This window comes from Hippopotamus amphibius, chromosome 1, assembly GCF_030028045.1.
Source record: "Hippopotamus amphibius kiboko isolate mHipAmp2 chromosome 1, mHipAmp2.hap2, whole genome shotgun sequence".
Taxonomy (NCBI): Eukaryota; Metazoa; Chordata; class Mammalia; order Artiodactyla; family Hippopotamidae; genus Hippopotamus; species Hippopotamus amphibius.
The window spans coordinates 173,589,159-173,611,820 of record NC_080186.1 but is presented as its reverse complement, the minus strand read 5'-3'; positions in this window follow the sequence as shown (position 1 = coordinate 173,611,820).

The following is a 22,662-nucleotide window of genomic DNA, read 5'->3' as shown; positions in this document are numbered from 1 at the left end:
ACACAAAAAACAATAACAACATATTCAGCTTTTTTTCCTCAATGAAAAGACCAAGGCTGCTTAATTTTGCACAGGGAAAAATGGTATTACTGTATACTGTGTATACTAGTAATGTATCATAATGCATACTAGTAACAAAGACTATGAAAACTTTCAGGAAAAAATCATTAAATTAATGCCTTAATAAACGTATTAGATGACCAGAGGAATTCTTTAATCTGATTAACTGCTTACAACCTCTTAAATCAGACAAATTTTGTGAAAAAAAAAAAAAAGTATTTATTCATGTTTAGTTAAATAGTTGGTAATTCAAGATTATTTTAGCTGTCAAGATATTTGTGGAGATTTGATCAAGAAATTTAATTTCATGCTTTAATTTGTATTAATATATCCCTACATCCAAACTCTTAGAAAAGATCAACTTACCTAAAAAATATATTTTATCTTACCAAATATATATTCCCTAAAATTTTGATGTCAACCTCACATTCTCTCTCAATATCTCAAGTAAACATTATCTTAAATGTGATCTCACTTTATTCTTAGGCTTCTGAAGTAATTATTGAGAATATTAAGTATTCTCTATCTATGTAAAAACAGTATTTGTTATTACACAGAGCACTAATATACTCTGGAAAATACTAAAAAGATTTAGAAATAATATTGTGATTAAAAAGTATATAGTATGTTCAGGAACTAATTTATACTCAAATGAAAAGACAAATTATTATGCAAGCCATTATATAATTTCCAAATGAAATCTAATGGAGTTAAGAAAAGGGTAGAACACTTAGTGCTTTGAAGAGTATTATGTATGCTACGATTTGGTGAGTTTTTTTCTTTGTGTTTCTCTTTCTGCCTGATTTTTGTGTATTTAATTCCTATAATTGAGAGCAGTTTAGTGTAGGATTGTACCAGATAGTTTTGTAACAATAAATGACTATTTTATTCCTTTATTGTACACTCTTAGTATTGGATTTCTTGGGGGTTTTTTTGTTTTGTTTTGCTTTGTTTTTTACTAATTTCCCTGTGTGTGTATGTGTGTTCTGTGTGCCTTAACTGATACCCATAATAGCAGATCAGAGAAATTTCATAGCAAAATGATTTGTGCTGAGCTTTGAAAGATGTATAAGGTTGTGGTATTTCAGATATGCTAATTTTTATTTATAATCAGTCCTGATATACAGAAGGAATTATTCAAATCTAGAGTAGTAAAAATATTCACTATTTAACAGTTTGAAAAAAAAACTAAAACTTTACCAATTCTGGACATTTGGACAATGTCAACACAAATTATTGAAGTTAAATTTTATGGTTTAAAAAAAAAAGTATGTACCATAATGAAAATAAAAACAATAGGTGCTAGCCAGATTTAAGCTTATTTTACTTTGGTTTTTCCGAACTCAGGAAAATGAACTTAAGTATACAGGTAAACATCTACAAACATTTAATTTTTGAAGAATGAAAATTGCAAGTACATGAAAAATATTTAAATATATTTTATTTTGTAAAGATAAGAACATATCGAGGTTTGCCATTTTCTTTTGAACTAATAGCGTATTCAAATTGTGTTCAGTTACTTGCAATTATTATTTGCAGTTATTATTTCTTTTCTTCTGCTTACTTTGGATTTAATTTGCTTTTTTATTCCAGTTACCTAAGATGAAAATTTAGATTATTGCTTCTAGATCTTCCTTCTTTTCTTTTCTAATGTATGCATTCAGTGTAATTTCACTCTACACACTGCTTTCACTGTATCCCACAAATTCTGATATGCTTTCACTTTCATTCAATTCAAAATATTTTTAAATTTCTCTTGGAAGTTTTCTATGACCCATTCATTATTCAGAAATGTACTTGGGGGACTTCCCTGGTGGCACAGTGGTTAAGAATCCGCCTGCCAATGCAGGGAATACGGGCTCAAGCCCAGGTTCAGGAAGATCCCACATGCCAGGGAGCAAATAAGCTACTAAGCCTGTGCTCTAGAGCCTGCGAGTCACAACTACTGAGCCCGAGTGCTGCAACTACTGAAGCCCGTGCACCTAGAGCCTGTGCTCTACAGCAAGAGAAGCCACCACAATAAGAAGCCCGCGTACTGCAATGAAGAGTAGCCCCCACTCTCTGCAACTGGAGAAAGCCCGTGCGCAGCAACGAAGACCCAAATAAATAAGTAAATAAATAAATAAAAATATATTTGGGGATTTTCCAGTTTAACTCCATTGTGATATGAGATCAAACACTGTATGATTTCTCTTCTTTAAAAAAATTTTTTATTGTTTATTGTTTACAATAAACTGCATACATTTAGAGTGTACAATTTGGTATCCCAATCTCCCAATTCATTCCCCCCAACACTCCCTACTTTCCCCACTTGGTGTCCATATGTTTGTTCTCTACATCTGTGTCTCTATTTCCACCTTGCAAACCAGTTGATTTGTACCATTTTTCTATAGTCCACATATATGTGTTAACATACGATATTTGTTTTTTTCTTTCTGACTCACTTCACTCTGTATGACAGTCTCTAGATCCATCCATGTCTCTAGAAATGTCCCAGTTTCATTGCTTTTTACAGCTGAGTAATATTCCATTGTGTATATGTACCACATCTTCTTTATCCATTCATCTGTTGATGGACATTTAGGTTGCTTCCATGTCCTGGCTATTGTAAATAGTGCTGCCATGAACATTGGAGTGCATGTGTCTTTTTGAATTATGGTGTTCTCTGGGTATATGCCCAGTAGTGGGATTGCTGGGTCATATGGTAGTTCTATTTTTAGTTTTGCAAGGAACCTCCATACTGTTCTCCATAGTGGCTGTATCAATTTACATTTCCACCAGCAGTGCAAGAGCGTTCCCTTTTCTCCACACCCTCTCCAGCATTTACTGTTTTAGATTTTCTGATGATGCCCATTCTAACCAGCGTGAGGTGATACCACATTGTAGTTTTGATTTGCATTTCTCTAATAATTAGTGATGTTGAGCAGCTTTTCATGTGCCTCTTGGCCATCCATATGTCTCCTTTGGAGAAATGCCTGTTTAGGTCTTCTGCCCATTTTTTGATTGGGTTGTTTGTTTTTTTTGATATTGAGCTGGATAAACTTTATATATTTTGGAGATTAATCCTTTCTCTGTTGATTCGTTTGCAAATATTTTCTCCCATTCGGAGGGTTGTCTTTTCATCTTGCTTATAGATTTCTTTGCTGTACAAAAGCTCTGAAGTTTCATTAGGTCCCACTTATTTATTTTTGTTTTTAATTTATTTATTTGTTTTTATTTATTTTATTTTTGTTTTTATTTATTTAAGGTGGGTTTTATGGCCTAGAATGTGGTCTGTCTTGGTGAATGTTCCATTTGAGCTTGAGAAGAATGTGTATTCTCTGTTGTTGGATGAAGTAGTACTATAGATGTCAATAATATGCACATGATTGATGGGTTGAGTACAACCATGTCCTTTGATCTTTCTGCCTGCTAGATCTGTCCATTTCTGGCAGAGGGGTGTTGAAGTCTCCAACTATCATAGTGGAAACATCTATTTCTCCTTGCCACTATATCATTGTTTACTTCATGTAGTGTGACACTGTGTTATTAGGCATATAAGTCTTCTTGGAGAATGGATGCCTATATCATTACATAAGGTCCCTCTTTATCCCTGATAATTTTCCCTATTTTGAAGTCTATTTCTTAATTTAATTATAATTCTATAATATTTTATATTTATATAATTTAATCCTATATTGAATTAGCATAGCTACTCCTGCTTTCTTTTGATCATATATTTGTCTCCACCTATTTACTTATAATTTATATGTCTTTATATTTAAATTGTATTTCTTGTAGACAATATATAGTTGTGTCTTGTGTGTTAGATCCACTCTGACAATCTCTGTGTTTTAACTGCATTTAGATCATTGACGTTCTACGTGATTATTAATATAGTTGGATTACAATCTACCATATTCACTTTTGTTTTCTATTTGCTGTCCTTGTTCTTTATTCCTATTTTTGTTTTTCACTCTTTTTGCCTTCAGTGGTTTTAATTGATCATTTTATGTGATTCCATTTTCTCCCATTTCTTAGCATATCAGTTACACTATACCACTTCATGGGTAGTTTGGGTATCTTATAATAAAATATTTTTAGCTCCTTCCATCCCTTTATCATTGCTATCATTCCTTTTACTTACATACAAGCATACATAAGCATATATATACATACACACACATATACATATACATATGATATATATAGTTATACATAATCAAATATATTGTTGGTATTATTATTTTGAATAGATTGTTATCTGTTAGATCAATTAAAGAATAAGAAAAATAAAAAGTGTTTATTTTACCTTTGTTATTCTTTCTTTGATGCTCTTCCTTAGTTTGTATAGATCTGAGTTTTGACCTATACTATTTTCCTTCTGACTAACTTCTCTTCACATTTCTTGCAAGGCAGACCTACTGACAACAAATTCCCTCAATTTTTGTTTGTCTGACAAAGTCTATTTCTCCCTCACTTTTGAAAGGTAATTTTGCAGGGTACAGAATTCTAGGTTGGTGGGTTTTTCTACCAACACTTTAAATATTCATTCCATAGTCTTCTTCCTTGCATGGTTTCTGAGAAGTCAGCTGTAATTCTTATCTTTGTTCCTCTACAAGGAAGGTGTTTTCATCCTCTGGCTTCTTTCTGGGTTTTTTCTTTATTTTTGATTTTCTGTAGTATGAAAATGATACACCTATGTGTAGTTTAGGGGGTTGTTTGTTTGCTTGTTTTGGCATTTATCCTGCTTATTCTCTGAGATTCCTGGATTTGTGGTTTGGTGTCAGACATTGAGAAAATTCTAAGTTAGTGTTGTTTCAAATATTTCTTCTGTTCCTTGCTCCCTTTCTTTTCCTTCTGGTTTATCCATTTTACATGCATGTTTTACCTTTCATAATTGTCCCACAGTCTTTGTATATTCTGCTTTGGTTTTTAGTATTTGTCTCTTTGCTTTTCAGTTTTTGAAGATTCTGTTGAAATATGCTTTTGCTCACAGATTCTTGCCTCAACTATATTCAATCTACCAATAAGCCATCAAAGATAATCCTCATTTCTGTTATAATTCTTTAGATCTCTATCATTTCTTTTTGATTCTTTCTTAGGATTTTCATGTCTCTCTCACATTGCCCATCTGTGCTTTCATGTGCCTACTTTATCCACTAGAACTCTTAGGATATTAATTATAGTTGTTTTAAAATCCCAGTATGATAATTCCAACATCCCTGCCATTTCTGATCCTGATGCTTGCTCTGTCCCTTCAATTTGTGTTTTTTGCCTTTTGGTGTGCCTTGTAGTTTTTTGATAATGAAATAGAATGTCTTGAGTAAAAGGAAATACTGTAAATAGGACTTTGGTAATGTGGTGGTGAGCTGTTGGGGGGAGAGAAAATGTTCTATAGCCCTGTGATTAGGTCTCAGTGTTTTAGTGAGCCCAGGCTTCTGGACTGTGAACTTCACAAGTGTTTCTCAGTGGTTTCTCCCCCCCCCCCCCTTAAGTGGGACTGGATGGTTATAGTGGGCTGGAGTTGGGTATTTCCCTTACCTCAGGTCAGTTGGGATATGTTAATACCCCAATAGGTTAGACTCTGGTTAACTAGTTTCTCCTGAAGGCAGGCCTTGTTAAGAACAGAGTATTCTGGAGAATTTCAAAATGGTTTCATTTCTCTTCCCCTTGCCAGAAGCAAGAGGAGATTTTTCTCCGATATTTACTGTGGGAAACTGGTTGAGTTCATGGAGGTAAATCTTATAATATGGTGAGGGCTTTTCATCACTGGGTCCCTCTGGAGGTTTTAACTCTCACAGTTGTCCTTGTTGAGCCTCCAGCAATTCACCAATTACGGTTCAGTTTTTCAGTTGTTCCTACCTTGGCACTTGTTTCCACTCGTGTCTCTTCTCCAGGACACCATGACTCCCTGTATTCATTGTTTATCTCTCCAATCTTGGGGGCAGCTGTTTATTCTGTGTCCTCCCCTCTCTTTCAGATCCAATAAGAGTTGATTTTTCAGTCCATTCACCCTTTTACATGTTATTCAGATGAAGTGGTAACTTCTAAGCTCCTTACACACAGAATAGGAGTTCACCCAGAATATTCATTTTTTAATGGAAAAAGACATTTCTTCTTTTCTACCTTTAACAGCCTTGCAAAGCAAACTACTTAGTGCTGAGTTCATGACATTCTCATTTACAACCTAGTTTGCAAAGAATCATTTTTAAAAACTGTAATTATCTTTTCCAGGTGGCAAAGTCGATTGTCTATTTCTTTGTAACTCTTCGAAGATGTTATGAATCCTCATTATGACACACTAAAAAGAGATCAGACTGCTCAGATTTGAATTGTTTCACAAGTTATAATTTGGTTATTTCTATAACTGTATTTCCAAAAACTGTAAGCTTTTCATCTCTGGTAAGTCCTATATGTATAAGATATATTGGCATGAAATAAAATACAAATCCCTTACTTCTTATCCTCTTTTTTCTAATAGTCTTGTTCATATAATGCAAATCCTGTTTCTCAAAAATGGATGCTCATGCATTTAACAACAGTGTTTCAAAAAATAAGAAGTAAAATCTGACAGTACTGAAAGGCGAAATAGCTAAGCCCACAATCATAGGTGTAGGCCTCAATATTCTCAGTAATAAATATAACTAGTACAATATAACTAACAATAAATCAATAAACATATAGACGAACTAGAAAATACTATCTACCAACTACATATAATTGCCATTTATAGAATACTACAACCAACCAGAGCAAAATGTATATTTTTTTCAGGTGCACATTGAAGATTTATCCAAATAAATCATGAAACAAACCTCAGGCTTGTTGTCCTGAAATAAACCTTACCAATTTAAAAGAATTGCAATCATTCAATATATGTTCTCTGACTATAATGGAGTTAAGCTAGAAATCAATAACAGAAAAACAAGAGGAAATACCCAAGCTAGAAATCAATAACAGAAAAACAAGAGGAAATAAACAATTCATGGTCGAAGAACAAGTCTCAAGAGAAATTAGAAAATATTTTGAACTGCAGGAAAATGAAAATACAACATATCAAAATTTGTGAGATACAGTAAAAGCAGTGCTTATAGAAAGTTTATAACATTTAATACTAATATTAGAATAGAAGAAAGGTCACAATTCATAATGTAGACTCCTTTGAGAAACTAGAAAAACAAGATCAAAATAAATCCAAATCAAGCAGAAGAGAAGAAATAATAAAAATAAAAGCAGCAATCAATGATTGGAAAACATGAAAACAATAGTGAAAATCAGTGAAACCAAAAACTGCTTCTTTAAAAAGATCAATAAAATTGATAAAATTCTAGCAAGACTGACAAAGAAGAGGAGAGAGAAGGCAAAAGTTAATAATATTAGGAGTAAAATAGGGAATATCATTGAAAACCTCACAGTCATTAGGAGGATAACAAAGGAATACTATGAACAACTAACTCTAGGCACATAAATCTGACAACTTGTATAACAGTCCAATTCCTCAAAACCCACAAACTATTAGAATTCACCCATGATGAACTAGATAACCTAAGTAGTCCTATAACTATTAAATAAATTGAATTCATAGTTTAAAACCTTCCAAAAAAGAAATTTTCAGGTCCATATTGTTTTACTGGCAAATTCTACAAAATATTTAAAAGGAAAGAACATCAATTCTACACATTCCTTCAGAAAGTAACAAATATTCATCTATGTTTGTCCAAGATTCATTTGGAAGTGATTTCTACATGATCACATCAAATACTGAATGTCAAAACCCTGAAAATTACATGAAAAGTACACACACTCATGTATAAATGCTGATAGGCAGAGATGACTGAGAATTACAATGTATCTGAGCTTTATTATTTCATCCAAATAAACATGAGCTTGAAATTTCTAAATCTCACAGTTAAAACCTAGCTATGTTACAATTAACTCAAAGCCTAAAATAATTTATAACTTTGTTTCAGTAAATCACCCTATATAGACATTTTGTATGCATTTTTTATGCATCCAGGAGTCCGGGAGGACAAAAGCATAATTCATGAGACAAAGAGAGAAAGAGAAAAGACAATTAAATAGTGTGCTTGATTCCCAACCATTCTACTCATAAACACATACCCAGGAGTGAACATTAGGTAGGAAACATGATCTGCTATTTCCTCAGTTGGCTTCAGTTCTTGAGTGTCTCCCATAAAGTGAGTAACTCTCCTTTTGAGTGCATATATGTAATGAATATAATACACATACTACATATATTTCTATATGTATTAAATATGCATATGTATTAAAATACACATACATACATATAGTAAATAACATTTAAGTCTACTAAGCCAATGGTTAAACTAAACTGAAGAAATAGTAATTTACATCAGACAAAGATCAGGTATACTGCATTTTTTAGCTGATTTAAGAGAATTTTCAGAAATAATTTTCATTATAAATTATTTTTACCTTATGTGTCAACCATAACACCCAATCTGAGTAAAAGATGTAACTCTATTCTACTTGATTCTGTGAGGTTACATTAACCTAGAAACACAATGCACATCTGAGCATTTATTTACACGATCAGAGATTTTAAGAAGTGAACAAAATGGCACCATAATATATAATAACTCTGAGAAACAGGAGAAGAAATGCTGATATGACACTAAAGGAATGGCCAAATGTACTATAATATGTTACATGACAATAAATATGAGCTGATAAAAGAAGGAGGAGAAAGGTGTTGGCAATCAAAGAGCACAGTAGAGTAGGACAAACAAACGTAAGCTGCGGTGAACAAAGAAGAACACAAGTGTGCTACAGGGCAGACCATTGATGCTAAGCAATCACACTCAATGAAAACATTAAATACTCTCTGGATGAAAATTGCAGTCTATCTACTACCTTAGACAGCTTCTCTATGACACAAACCACCTCAACTAAATATGAGAGTATATGATATTTCCCTTTTTGTTGGGGGCACTGAATAAATCATTGCTTAAGGTATGCACTACAACACATTTCTAAGAGTTCAAAACTTATACTGGTTATTGATCAATTAATTCTATAAACGTTTTCATACTTTGTTTACTAATGAGTGCCCAGGTGACAAAAAGTTGAAATTATTGTTTTAGGAAATTTCACAGAACTGAAGATCACAAAGAGGTCCAAGACTTGTCTTGCTTATTCACACTCAGTTCATTTATTTCCCTTGAAAAACCGATTCCACAGAGTAGATTATTTCTTCCCCCTTGAAAACTCCCTTCTTCATTTCCCTAAGACTTTAAATTAAACAACACTCTGAATTGAAAAGTATATTCTTCTTCCTATAGGTATTCATGCACCCTAAATATACAGATTTCAATCAAAAACACCCTACAGTTGATGACATAATATCATTATGAGAGCAGATATAATCTCAGATTTTTTTTGGTGTGCATTTCTTTTATCTATTATCCCCAGTCCCATCCCTATCCCCACCATGTATTAAAGTGTACCCTTCTAAACTTCCTTCCATTACTTTACTCTTACATATTCATCGAAACATATTAAATTATATTTGGGTAAAGAATCTGTACCCAGATGAAAAGACAGCTTTTTTGTGAGCTATTATTTCCAAATGAGATCTTAGTTCATTGAGGTAAAAAATGTACTAGTTTGAGTAGTATTATGTAGGCTCTTAGTTTGTGGGCTTTTTTTTTCTTTGTTAGTCTGTAACTCTGTCTAGTGTGTTTTTAGTTCCTGTAATTGACAGTCATGATTTAACATAGGATCTTACCAGGTAATACCAAAGCAATAAACAACTATTTTATACTTTTCTTAAGCATTTAAGTATGCATAAAAATATATACAACTATTTGTGCATGCTTGTAAAACAAATACATCTATGCATTTCACTGGACTTCCTACTTTCATTCAATGTTAGATTTTGCAAATCCACCCACGCTGATAAATGTAGTTCTGTTTAACTTAATACTATGTACGCTTTGTAGAGTATTCTATCATACTACTGTATGAATTTTGTCCATTATTGAATGATCATCCTCTAAGATAGGACATTGGACTCTTTCGCTAATATAGGCAATATTTCAAAAACACACATATACGTGTTGTCTTATAATTGCAAATTCGTCTTAGCAGTCAAACACTGGGCTCATCTCTCGCGGTTTCTTTCTTTTCCAAGATCTTATTCCTTTAATTTTTCATTTTCGTGTAGCTCTCTGCTGCTTTCAAGGAGACATTGCTTCAGATTTTATCCAAAATTTTTAATTATTCTCAATGAAATCATGGTTGGCAAATTACCTTGCCCACAGTTAACTAAAAGCCCCATTTACCCCTCACATGCTAATTCTTCCTTATACCTCAAGTTTTACTGTTTGTCTTTTTTTCCTCTAAATTTTCCTAGAAGAATGGTAATACTAGACATAATAGGGGAAGCAACATGACTCACAAAGAATTGACTTATTCATCCTGACCAAGTCAGGAAAGATACAGCAGAACTTCAGTATCCAAGAAGTTCTGGAGTGGTCAGGCTTGCTACAGACCTTTTTTTACCTATAATCCAGACTACAACCATGATGATCTGATCTTTTCTTTCTTTCTGAAATCCAGCCCCAGATTTCTTCCAAACGAAAACTACCTAGATCACAGTTGCTTAACTTCTGATAAAAATCACTATTGACTTCATTTGCTTGAGTTATTCTGTTTCTCCACAATATCTTGCTGACTCATGCATAACCTCCTGAATTTACTGTAATAATTTCTTTTAACTTAAACTGATACATTTTCTCTTTTTAGTACAATAGATTTCTCTTCTGATCCCTACTATCCAATATTTCACTATTTTCACATAATTCCCATTTGTTTCCTTCAGAGCAGTTATCACAACTTTTAATAGTATTTTGTTCTGTTTTTTTCTTTCTCCCCTACTACAATGTAAACTCCATGAAGGCAGGAATCATGTCTGTCTAGAGATGCCATTGTATCTCTAGTATGTAAAAAATCTTCTGACGCAAAAAGGACACTTGAGTAAATATTTCTTGAGTTATTTCATGTGTTTTCATTTGTCAGTGCTGTGGATTTCAAAGCAGATTTTAAGGTCAATGAAAAAAAAACTGAAGCTGAAAGGCCCTTTTGAAGTATGTACCATGTACCAAACACTTAAGGTGTTTTATTTATTCTTATAGAACATTTAATGTAGGCATCGTGATCCCCATTTTATAGATGAAGAAGTTAAGTAAATTCTACAGGGAAATTAAGTAAATTCTACAAATTTAGCTCCTGATGGCAGAGATGAAGTTTAATCCCATTTCCATTTGATTGTGAACTCAGACCTATCTACTGTACCACACTGCCCTAGGGGGAGCACTTTTGATTTATAGATAGCTTTAGATAATCTTCATAAACTCTGTGCAATTTAAATGCACGTATATGTATGGCTGAGTCACTTTGCTGTGCACCTGAAACTAGCACAACATTGTTGATCAACTATACTCAATATAAAATAAATTTTTTTTAAAAAAAGAAAAAAATTTTAAAGCCTGAGTGAAAAAATAATAAATAATTTAATTTAATTTAATTTAATTTAAATTCTTTGAACTCCAGTGTGCTTCTCTGCGTCATCTCTCCATGTGCCAGAATGCACATTCAGGAAACAAGCAATTCCTGTCAGAAGCAGTGCATTCACATTATTTGTATTTCAATTTCCTTGTCACAAAACTGTCTGGAATTATGATTATATATCATTACTCTTAAAGACATCTCATCTCCATAAATTTTATACCTAAATTATTGGGGTACATTCAATTTGCAGATGTCACTTGTAATATATACATAACTGATGTTTTTCTAGATTACCAGGTCATTGAAATTGAGTGGACAACCTGTTTTTCTAATATTTGGGAAAAGAATATATCAAAAGTAACCATGGCATATAATAACAGGTGGGACCCAAGCCGTTGTAGGGCCAACATATTTAATGCTCAGAGGTGGAACCTAAGGTCCAGGGAGATTACATAACTGGCACAATGCTAAGCAGCTTGCTAATGTCATAGCCAGCAACATTCTGATCACTTTATAACATGCATATTTCTGATGAGTCACTGTCTTTGCTAGTGGCATAGCTAGCAGCATGCTAATCACTTTATAACATACATACCACTTATCAGTTCCTGTTTCCCAAGTGAGTGGTTCATAAATAATAAATTATAATGTTTCATCCTAAGAGTTTTATGATTTCTTTCTCCCTGACTATGACTAATTCTCCTTTTCCCTGGTTCCGATACCCAAATTCTCATTAAGTGCTTGGTTCTGTAACGTAACTTTTCAATACAACATTCATTAGTTACACTAATTGGACAATGAATTATTATTCTCAAAGGGGCAAATTCTTTTGCATTTCAGTAGCTATGAAATGGAAACCCTGAGTAAACTTACTGGGCTTTTTATGATAAAAGTTTGGATGTGTGATTTATATAGTCTAGAAATCTTAAAAATAATCATATTTGGCAATCTCAACTTTATCCCAGCATTTATGCAGGAATTCAACAAAACATTTACTGAGCATCTACATGCTGCAGTAATTTACTTATACGAAGATATGTAGTTTATATTCTCTGTCAACAAAAAGTTCACTTATAGATTAGTGGAGTAAACATACACAAAGACATAATATTAAATTATGTAATAATATATACGGTAAGGACATTCTGGAAAAGTACAGCCCAAATTATGTACACATTTTTTTTTCTTTTCAGCTTTATGAGATATAATTGATAAATAGGAATTGTATACATTTAAGGTATACTTCTTGATGTTTTGATATAGGTATACATCGTGAAATGATCACCATAATCAAGCTAGTTAATATACTCATTGTCACATAGTTACCATTGGTGTGGTGTGGGTGGGGGGTGCAAATGCTTAGGATCTACCCTCTCAGCAAACTTCAAGTATACAATACAGTTTGTTGCCTATAGTCACCATGCTATACTTTAGATCTCCAGAACTTATTCATCTTACATAACTGAAATTTTGTAGCCTTTGGCCAATATCTCCTCATTTTCCCTTCCCCTTGGCAACCTACTCTGTGTTTCTATGAAAGCACTTCTATGATTCCACATATAAGTGAGGCCATGCATTACTTAACTTTCTGTGTCTGGCTTATTTACCTAGCATAATGTCCTACAGGTTCATGCATGTTGCCACAAACAGCAGAATTTTGTTCTCGTGAATAATATTCTAGTGTGTGTGTGTGTGTGTGTGTGTGTGTCACATTTTCTTGATCTATTCATCCATCAATAGACACTAAGATTGTTTTCACATCTTTGCTATTGTAAATAATGTTTCAATGAACATGGGAGTCCAGTGTCTTTTTGATATCCTGTTTTCATTTCCTTTGGGTATATACCCAGAAGTGGGATTGCTGGGTCATATGGTAGTTCTATTTTTAATTTTTTGAGGAATCTCCATACTGTTGTCTATAATGGCTATACCAATTTACAATCCCACCATTAGTGTATCAGGATTCCTTTTTCTACACATCCTCAACAATACTTGTTAACTTTTTTCTTTTTGATAATAGTCACTATAACAGATTTGAGGTTATATCTCATTGTAGTTTTGATTTGCACACTCCAATAATTAGTGACGTTAATTACTTTTTCATATAACTGTTGGTTTTTGTATGTCTTCTTTGGAGAAATGTGTATTAAGGTCTTTTGTCTATTTTTTAATCAGGGTTTTTGTTTCTTGTTTTTTGTTTTTCTACTGAGTTTATGAGTTTCTTATGTATATTGGATGTTACCCCTTTGTCAGATACATGGTTTGCAAATATTTTCTCCCATTCCATAGGTAGCCTTTTCATTTTGTTGTTTCTTCTTCTGTTGTTTGTTCCAGAAGCTTTTTAATTTGATGCAATCCCATTTGTCTATTTTTACTTTAGTTGCTTGTTATTTTGTGATCATATTCAAAAAAATCACTGTCAAGAAGTTTTTTCCATATATTTTCTTCTAGGTTTCAATCTCATGTTTGTCTTTAATCCATTTTGAATTAATTTTTAATACAGTATGAGATAGGATCCAATGTCATTCTTCTGCATGTGGATATCCAGTTTTCCCAACACCATTTTTTTGAACTTATTGTGGCACTGTTGTCAAAGGTCAGTTGTCCATAAATATGTGGATTTATTTCTGGGCTCTGTATTCTGTTCCACTGATTTATATGTCTGGTTGTATGTCAGTGCCATACTGTTTTAATTACTCTAGCTTAGCTTTGCAGTGTAGTTTGAAATAAGGAAGTGTGATGCCTCCAGTTTTGTTCTTCTTGCTCAAGATTGCCTTGACTATTGGGGCATTTTGCAATTCCAATTGAATTTTAGGATTTTTTTTCTATTTCTGGAAAGAATGCCTTTGGAATTTTGATAGAGGTTACAATGAATCTGTAGATCACATTAGGTAGTATGAACTTTTTAACGTTTGTAATTCTTCCAATCCATGAACACAGGATGTCTTTCCATTTACCTGTGTCCTTTTAAAATTTCTACATCAAAGTTTTCTAATTTTTAGTGTGCAAATCTTTCATCAATTTGGTTACATTTATTCCTTTTTTCAGATATTACATCTACCTTCATCATTAAATTTGGCCTTTAATTTCTTTTCTCAAATAGGTATTATTGTTCTGATCACAGTGTATACTTCATAGCAAAAGTTAAAGTCTATTTTTTCTGTATCTATACTCTAGAAGATTTTCAGCAATATTGGTAATCATGTCACTTGAATGTTTGGTAGAAGCACCCAAAAAGCTTGGTTTTATATTTTTTATATGACTTTGCCCTTCAGATTAAATTTCCCTAGTAGTTATAGGTTTATTCTTGCTATTTCTCAAGTCAATCTTGATGTAGTACTTTTCTAGTGTTTTATTATTTATTTTGTTTCATATTATTTGGAGTAGAATTGCTTGTAGAATTCTCTACATTTTTACTATCCATTCAAATGTATAGTTTTTTTCATTCCATCCATTCATTCAGTTATTCATTTTTTTTTTTTCCTTAAGTTGATCAACACTGTCAGAGATTTATCACTGTAATGGGCTCTTCAAGGTGGTTACTTACAGTCTTTTTGATCCTCTTTATTATAACTCTGTTTTCTATTTTATTGATATTTTATTTTTGTTAATTATCTTATCTCTTCTATTTTCTTTAAATTCTTTCTTTTTTGTCTTCTGACCTCTGAAGTACTAACCTCATTAATTTTTAGCCTTTCTTCTTTTCCAATATAAACACTTAAGAGTATAAATTTTTCTCAGATTCCAGTTTAGTTGTACCTTGCAAGTTTTATATGTAGTATTTAATTGTCATTCAGGTTTACGCATTTTTTATTTCCATTATGATTCACTATTTGACCTACGGAATATTTATTCATTTGTTTTTTAAAAGTCTTGCTTTTTTCTTTTTAGTAATTACTGTCTTATGTCAGTATTGCATGCTTTATAATTCTTTTTTATTGTTCTACCACTTCTTGGCACTGAGTCCTTTTCCATAGTCTCTCCTTTTATTTTTTGATGGAATTTCTAAGAACTCAGCCAAAAAAATTCTTAAGAGATTTTCAAAATGTTGACAAATACAGAGTAGAAAAGATCTTCAGGAAAAACCCAAAAGTGGAGAAGTGTGTTTTCAATACTATTTTCTGAGAAAAGTAGAGATAGTATTTATGGATAAGCTTCCCCCAATGGAAACACAGTTTCTCCATATATGCCTGATGAGATAGTTCCTCTATTTCACAATATCCCCTAGACTCATGCATTCCTTCTGGTTAAAAATTACAACGAGGGTCTATAAAACACACTGAGTTTTAAGAATATCATTTCTTTTTCTTTTTTTTTAAAGCTCTTTATTTGAATATAATTGCTTTACACTCTTGTACCAGCTTTTGAGGTACATCACAGTGAATCAGCTGTATTTATACATATATCCCCATATCCCCTCCCTCGCGTGACTCCCTCCCACCCTCCCTGTCCTGGCCCTCTAAGGCATCACCCATCATCGAGTTGATCTCCGTTTGTTATACAGCAACTTCCCACTAGCTAGCTATTTTATAGTTTGTAGTGTATATATATCTATGCTACTCTTTCCGTCCCAACTTCCCCTTCACCCCCCGCCCCCCCAACCCCGTGTCCTCCAGTCCATTCTCTACATCTGCATCCTTATTCTTGCCCTGTCACTGGGTTCATCAGTACCTTTTTTTTTTTTAGATTCAGTTTATATGAGTTAGCATACAGTATTTGTTTTTCTCTTTCTGGTTTACCTCACTCTCTGTGACAGACTCTAGGTCTATCCACCTCATTACCTATAGCTCCATTTCATTGCTTTTAATGGCTGAGTAATATTCCATTGTATACGTGTGCCACATCTTCTTTATCCATTTATCTGTTGATGGGCATTTAGGTTGCTTCCATATCCTGGCTATTGTAAATAGTGCTGCAATGAACATTATGGTACATGTTTCTTTTGGGATTATGGTTTTCTCTGGGTATATGCCCAGCAGTGGGATTACCAGATCACATGGTAGTTCTATTATTAGTTTTTTAAGGAACCTCCAAACTGTTTTCCATAGTGGTGGTACCAACTTACATTCCCACCAACAGTGCAGGAGAGTTCCCTTTTCTCCACACCCTCTCCAACATTTGTTGTTTGTAGGTTTTTTGATGATGGCCATTCTGACCAGTGTGAGGTGATACCTCAGTGTGGCTTTGACTTGCATTTCTCTAATGATTAGTGATGTTGAGCATCTTTTCATGTGTTGTTGGCCATCTGTATGTCTTCTTTGGAGAAACGTCTATTTAGGTCATCTGCCCATTTGTGGATTAGGTTATTTGCTTTTTGGTATAAAGCTGCATGAGTTGATTGTATATTTTGGAGATTAATCCATTGTCCGTTGCTTTGTTGGCAAGTATTTTCTCCCATTCTGATGTTGTCTTCTTGTTTTGTTTATGGTTTCTTTCACTGTGCAAAAGCTTTTAAGTCTCATTAGGTCCCATTTGTTTATTCTCGATTTTATTTCCATTATTCTAGGAGGTTATCATTTCTTATTTGACATAACTGCTATGATGGCTCAGGATTTGTGTGCTGTAAACTTTAGGAATGTGAGGCCAATTATATGTATCTTCTTAGATTTTGAAAATTTAGAAACTATGGATTCGATGATGGTTGAATCCAATTTGGGATATTATGAAATATCTATACTAGATCCAGTAGAGGGAGAACAGCTCAGGACACAGCTGCTGAAGAAGGAATTGAGTCATGAGTTAGGCACATGAGTGTGTGTCCTCTATTGGTAGGGAATATTTTCAGACTTGAACTGTACTAAACAATTTCTACAAGATGAATGATACAATTTGTGGGCTTTAATATTTTTATAAAAAATTATTAATTGAAAATATATTCATCTTGTTTAAATGTGGGGCCCTTTTTTTAATTGATGGCAATTAGTAAGGAATGCAGAATTGTGAATTATTCATTGTATAACCTGTTTGAATATGTTAGGTTAGGCAACATAGTTAGGTATAAATCAGAATGAAAAGGAAAGAAACTAATCAAAATTTAATGTAACTTTGCAGGTAACTTAATGGATGTCTTAATATGACCCACTGGAGATTTTATTGTACAAGAGCAAACATTCTTTGCAAGTCAGAACTACCTGACTCATCACTGATCCCAGACCATTGTGTAAGAACTATGTACCTTGAGAAGTAATTACATAGAGGGAGATATAGGACTTTCTGATACCCTACTGTGAAGAAGAGGACCAGCTATATCTCTAGTTTCCAATGGGTTTGGTTTTACAGCCTAACTGCTTAAAATACACACATACACACACACACACACACACACACACACACACACACACAGCACCCTGGGGAAGGCAAGTAGGGAAACACTCTTCTAACTACCTGTGATATTATAATTTGTAATAAGTAATGTATATTGAATCTTCATGTCAGTCCAACCTCCTAACACAGAGCTCCTAAAACCCTTGGAATATCCTAAATGACCAGAGAGAGAAAGTATCTTTTTGTGTGTTAATAATGTGACTTTTGAAATGCACCTAAGGATGGGGGCTGGTTCCCAGGAGAACCAAGCATGTGATTTGAGGGTTGGAATTTTCAGCCTCACCCCCTCTGACCTCCAGGGAAGGAAGGGGGCTAGAAGTTGAATCAATACCCTATGGCGAATGAGTTATATCAATCATGCCTATGTAATGAAGCCTCCATAAAAACTCAAAATTATGGGGTTTGCAGAGCTCCCTGGTGAACATGTGGAGGTGCTGGAAGAGTGGCACACTCAGACATCATGGAAGCTCCTTGCCCTTTTACCTTATCTTGTCCTATGAATGTCTTCTATCTGGCTATTCCTGAGTTATATCCTTTTATAGAAAACCAATAAGCTAGTAGGTAAAATGTTTCTCTGATTTCTGTGAGTCACTCTATCTGATTAATCAAACCCAAGAAGGGGGTTGTTGGAGCCTCCAATCGACAGCCAATAGGCCAGAAGCACAGGTGCAACCTGGACTTGCAGTTGGCATCTGAAGTAGCAGGGAGGGGCACTCTTGTAGGACTGAACCCTTAACCTATAAGATTTGACCCTATCTCTAGGTAGATAGTGTCTCAGAATTGCTTGATGGTTAGGAACTAAAAACCACCACACAAATCAGAATTGGCATCAGAATTGTACACCACAACATAGTTCTTTCATAAAGGAAATAATACCAGTCTAACCTGGTTAATTCCTTGCCACCAATAGAACTACACTTATCGTTGGATAGGCTTAAAGTACAAGTAAAAGTCAAGTGTAACTATATGGCTTTCACTAACACTTTCTTCTCAGAACATAAGAAAAAAATTTATTGCAAGGAGTAGGTTTACATGATTGCAGCCCATAATCATGTAAACCTACTCCCTGCAATAAATCTATGTATATATATATATATACTATAATCATCCTCAATTATATGTAATCATCCTTTCAAGTCCTATAACCATAAAGTAGTAGGATTTTGGCATGAGGTAAGAAAGAGGCCCCACTTAGAACTTAAGCTAAACTCATGAGCTCCAGCCCAATTTTCCAGAGTGCTCTGCACTGGTGTGACAGGCTTTCATCTAATAATAAAGCAATACTATATTCCTCATTTACAACTCTCCTTTATGTTTATATCTCTTTCAGGAAACTCTGTGATGAGGGTAAATTGGCCAAGGCAGAATCTTGGAATTTCTGAATCTAATCTCTATTCCATAATGTCATCTATATACAACGTCATCCATCAAAATCTCACTCAAATCTGAACGAACACACACACTCACACGAGCACACATACACTACTACACATCCCTTCAGCCCATCTCTGAGTTTACCTGTGGCAACATCAGACAGCCCCCAACACACAGACAGCTTCCCCCCTGAAGCATTGTGTCTCTGAAATTATCTGCCTGGAAGCCTCATCCACTGTCATGGGAGCTTGCTCGGTCCTGGGCTGAGCAAGGGATATAAGGCCCTCAATGGCACCTTTCAATCAGGGAGGGATAAATATCAGAAAATAGGTATCCCAGATTTCCCATTTCAATGTGAAAAAAACTCTCTGGTTCTTCCACATGATTCCTCAAATGGTGTACAGTGAGGAATAGTTCTCTGACTTGAGTTTATCATATGAATGAAATAAGGTCCCATCTGCTTCAGTAGTCCATTAGGATCCCTCCTTGTTTTGCTGTTATAAATATTTTTCACAAAAGAATGCATTTATGAAGTATCTGTTAGAGGCTAGTAGAAGGCTTGCACCCTATGGCAATAGAGAGTAGTAAGATTCAGGGTAGATGGGAATTATGCCTCTTTTGCCAAGCAGGAAAAGAGCAACTTTGGAAGAGGGGATGGGAAAAAAAAAAGAAAAAGAAAAAGAACACTCAATATTTCAGGATGCTTTTCAGGCAATAGAGAAGAAGATGTAAGAAAACAAAGGTTTTGACAGAAGAAAAATAGAACTAATAGACATGTAATGGAAAGAACTACAAGAAATTAGTCTCCCAGTATGCCAAGCTAGGAGTTAGAAGACATGTTCAAGAATTAGGTTCATCAGTTACTGGATATTTGATGTTAATAAAATGACATAATATTTCTGAGTTTCAGATTTTCATCCACAAACTGAGGACAATAATATTCAATTTACAGGACTGTGGTGATGACTAAAAGAAATAATTTACGTGAAAATGTTATAAACTTTAAAAACACATTCAAATGTTAGAAATTATTATTATAACCAATCTTTAGACATGCAAGAAAAAAATCATTTGTTTTTTAAAAAATGGACATAATGCAAAAAGACTAAATAAAGTTTTAAATCCCCAGTTTAATTAACCACGCCTTTCTAAGGGCAGGCATGCTACAGAATTGTTACCAGCAAGTCTGCTCTATCAATGCCATTGTTTTGTTATCAGTTTGTCTATTCAACTTGGCAGTGCACTTTTATATCTCCACAATACATATCAAAAGCCTGTGTTAGCTAAGATGTCTTAGAGAACACAAAGATAAAAGCACAGAATGAGCTGAGCATGAAACAGAAAACAATCTAGTTCAACAAAAAAGCAATAATATTTGGCCTTTATCTGGAAAAGATTTCATATCTAGAGGGTCTTTTTCCTTAAATAAAATGCAACTGTATTTTATGGTTCCTTTTATTGAACATTAAATATTGTTACAATAAGTCAAAGAAGTGATGGGGGTGGAAAGAAAACACCTAAAATTAAGCAATACGACAACAGCAAAACAACAACAAAACAATTGGACTGATTCCCTTTTTAGGGGCCTAAGAATGTACTTCGTTTACCCAGAGAATGCTCATTTCCTGACTAAAGGTGATGAGTACTTTGGTGACCTATCTGGTCTCATTTTAGAACTATCATATCAAATGATAATCATTAATAACTACCAATATTGCACATCATGAAAATGAAGGTCAAATACTACAGTTTGAATGTTAAATAAGGTTCAGAATATAATTAGCTTTTAACAGGGCAATTTTGCTCATCTTACAATAAATTTACTCTAAAAATGTGCTCCTAAGCCACACAACCAGCGTTACTCTCTTTTCCAGTGTTTAGTGATGGTGACGTGAAACCAAGCAGGACCCTGTGGGGCTCCTGGGCACAGAAGGTTTTCTGTGTGCCCTGTTTCTCGTTTGTAGGAAATAGGCTTCATTCAGCCTCCATGACTGTCCCTGAATTCCAAAGGGCAGGTTCAAACAGTTCCTAATCAGGGAAGTGAGGGGATGCCGAAACAAGGGAAGAGCACGTGCAGCAACTAAGACCCAGCACAGCCAAATAAATAAATAAACAAATAAATATTTTTTAAAAAAGAAAAAGAAACAATAGTGCAGCTTTGGGGCAGGGTCCTGATTCCCCCTCAAGGAATATACATAACAATATCTTTAAGCTGTCTTGCAAATACTAAAACTCCCACCAGGTGAAAGAAGTTAACTGCATGCTGCCCACAAGCACATAGACTCAGACCAGTTGGAACCAGAAGGTTGATGATGCTGACTCCCAATTATGTCACCACCAACCAATCAGAAGAATGCCCATGAGCTGATCACACCCTCTTCTTTGAATCATTACTACAAAACTCCTCATTACCCCCTCCAGGCTAAGACACAGTTTTGAGGGCATCAGCTTGCTGTGGCCCCCTTTGCCTGGCAAAGCAATAAAGTATGCTCTTCTCTTTCACCCATAACTCTGTCTCCGAGATTCAACTTGGTACTGGTGTACGGAGGCTTAATTTCGGCATCAATCACTGGGTTTCTTTTCTAACATTCAACATCGTGAGTCTCAGTACATTACAGTCTACATTATAAAGTCAATCCTGCAATGATTGCCTTCTTCATCCCCAAAAATCAGGTAGAGAATTTTCCAAAAGAGGTCAAAACTTTTACTAATAATAAAATTTTCTAATGCTGGTATTACGCACGCACAAAGAACAAACCTAGAGTTTTCCTATGAAAAAGTCCCACTCCGGAAGATTGCACCTGTGAGGACTGAGAATGTTACCAAGTCCAAGCTCACGCTGCTCGCCTCATGACAGGCCAATGAATTGGAGAGGAGGTGTTGAGGCAAGGAATACGACTTTATTCAGAAAGCTGGCAATCCGTGAAGATGGCAGACTAGTGTCTTTAAAAAACCATCCCATTGGGGTCTGGATGCTAGTTTGTTTTATAGAACCAGAGAGGGAAGGGCTGTGGGGAAATAAATTTAAAGGGCCATCAATCTTACAAAAGATCTCTGGGAATAACCAGCCTCAGTGAGGGGATATGTTAATTTCAGCCATTCACACAGGTGGGCAGGGCAGATTGGAACAGAGGCACTTTAGTTCCACATTCAGGCAGAGGGGCAGTGTTCCTGGAGGCAGGCCATCATGTATGATTACGATAACAAAAGCAACAAAAAGTAAAGGTTAAAATCAAAGAAACAGATCTAACATGGAGTCCGATTTAGCTCCACGCAGTAACAAGAAGGTAATTTTTGAATGTCATTAATACTACAGTGTTCTGGGATATCCTACAGTCTTACCCTTTTCATCAGCCTTTTGCTGATTGT